This window comes from Lygodium microphyllum, chromosome 30 (genome assembly GCF_053477565.2).
Source record: "Lygodium microphyllum isolate KBCC chromosome 30, Lygodium_microphyllum_v1.1.10, whole genome shotgun sequence".
In the NCBI taxonomy this organism is placed as follows: domain Eukaryota; kingdom Viridiplantae; phylum Streptophyta; class Polypodiopsida; order Schizaeales; family Lygodiaceae; genus Lygodium; species Lygodium microphyllum.
Window position 1 is genome coordinate 105,394,601 of NC_141164.1, and position 2,706 is coordinate 105,397,306.

Consider the following 2,706-nt stretch of genomic DNA (forward strand, 5'->3'; position numbering starts at 1 on the left):
TATCTTTTTCTCTGAGGCACAACACAAAAACTTGTGCTCATTTATCAGCATCTTGGACATTCATGAGTTTGACTACAAGGCTGCCCACATATCGCACCTCCAAGAATCTCTTGATAAAGAAGTCCTTTTGAGGGCATTCACCTCTTCAATAGATAGAGACATCAACTCCATTCTCCACTATAAGGTATTGTTGATACAAAGAAAGTCAGATTTCTCACAATTAAGTATCCCATTCTAAAAAAGGGAATTGTCAATTTGAACAAGATGGATAGAGATCTTGGTTTCTGTCCACCAAGGCTCATAATTTAGTGATAGGCCTTGGACTTCACAAACAAAAATGAAGAAGATAAAAAGGGTGAGTTTTTAAGCTTGAAAAAGTCCTTCAATCCTCCCAAAGTAGAAAATGTTTGATTCATCCATTCATTCAATCAAGCATTTGAGTCAATTCATGTGGCTAGTGATGGGGCCAAAAGGCATACGATCTAGAACATTTATTTCTTTTGCTTTAAAAAAATGTGGCTTTCATGTTTAAAACAGATCACCTCTCTCTAACGCATCAAAAGCATTCTCTATTTGAATGCCACACTTTCTATTTCTAGAATGCATCCCTTGAAGTTTGTTTGAAAGCATAAAAGCTTTGAAGCATTGGCTTTTTGGTCGAGCGTTGTCAGAGGGGTTTTAGTCAAAAGGTCGTATCCACCAGGGATCAGAGAGAGAAAGAAGTAGAGAATAGGAGATAGAAGATAAGAAAAAGAATAGTCAGGAGGTACACAAGATAAAGACAAAGCTTAGGGATTCAAAGCACTACGTATTGATAGAACTTGAGAAGATAAACAAAATCCTTGAATGGGACTACTCAAAAGCAATCTCCAAGCATAAGATCTCCTGGAGCTCCCTAGTAGACCAAAAATGACCACCTAACACTAGCTTCTTCTTTGCTACTCAGATGGCAAATCTAATGGTTCCCTTGGCTCCAAAAGGGGCTAAAACCCTAGGGTGCTTGATCAAAATTCTCATAGATTCCTCATTCTTCTTTCTCCCAGTCCGAAGTTTTGTTTGTTACGTGACAAATGCGATCACCCACTGTGTGAATTTAGAAGCCCTCTTTTTGCATGAGATCTCCCAAACTGGTTGAAAGGCAACTTTCTTTTTGCATGTCACCCTATTCTAGAAGTTTTCTACACTTTTTTAGGATATTTACAATAAATAATATCCAAAATATCAAAAATAAGCTAAAATTGACCAAAAATCCTGTAGTTTTGAATCATCCATATTATGGACATTGACATAAATGACTAATATGGCATTGAATCTCTAGATCAATAAGAAACCAGGATGATGATGCATTACAGGGTTCTCCACACTATGTCCTCGTAGCGGCATGACATCCACCCCCTCTGAACCTACACATCCTTCGATATGTACCAACTATGCATCCACTTGGGTCAAACACCCATAGCATCAACTTGTCACTCATCATGCACATAAGAAGGCATCCCCCTGGATCATAGATCAAAATGATTAGTATTTTCACAACTCTAACACCATACCAAGCATCCACTCCAAGGTCATCAGGCCTTGGGTGCACATCATATACTAGAGACTATTGAATCTCCATATGTAGACTATCAATGCACCCATCAACAAATACATAGCAACATGCTTGCTCTTTCAAAATCCATCTCATGGGAAGATGCTTCTGATAACCTTTTTACTCCACATCTAACATAATCAATGCATCCAAAACACACTCAGACTATCTCTAAAAGCATCTAAACATTCCAAATCACGAAGCATCTCTACATTTCCTAGTAATGCATCAGACAAAGCATCCAAAACATTCTCCATTTTTGGAGCATCACATCTAATGTCCTCTAAAGTCATATCCTCGAGCTCATGAACTGTCTTAGAAATGATAATTGTATCCTGCAAATCATGTGCATCTAGCAAATTGCCAATCTCCCTCCAAGTCCCTGCAGAGCAAGTAAAACATGAGCTTTGTAAATCTCTTTAGATGCATTAAGAAAATCTACATATGCAATGGCTGACTCTTCCACTATAGGATCTTCTAAGACATTTGTGGCTATCTCAATATCAGATTGTAGCTTATATCTCGACTACTTGCCCTTCTTTTTTCCCTCTTGTTTGCTATCATGTTTCTGCTCCTGCCCAACCTCTTCCATAACATGCTTGAGAGGTGGCTGATTTGCAGCTTTAGGCTAATTCACACTTCTTCTTGTCACTCTCTTAAATGTCCTTGCATTATCTTCATCTCTCTTCCATTTCTCTTTCACAATTACATCCGTGTTTTACACTTTTGCTAAATATGCATCCACTAAATATGCATCTACCAGTGATTCCTAGCTAGTTATGTCATGAATGACTTGCCCTGCATGAGACATTTCATTATCAATAGCTTCCCTCTTTTCAGCTGCATGCAAAGCATGTGTCCATAGTGCAGCCTTCGGACCAATCATCACTTGACCAGTTATTCTATCCAACTGTAGATCAAAAGTAGTAGCATGTACAGCTGCATAAGCATTTCAAATAGCTTAGTCTTCCAACAACTTTTGCATACCTCCCTTTCCAAAATTCAAAGCAAGAGGCAATTCTATTTCTTGTGCATGGATCTTTCCATCTTTCCAAAAGATGAGTTGTCATGCCAAGGCCTTCTGATAATCAGCACGATCCTTCCTTTCATGATGC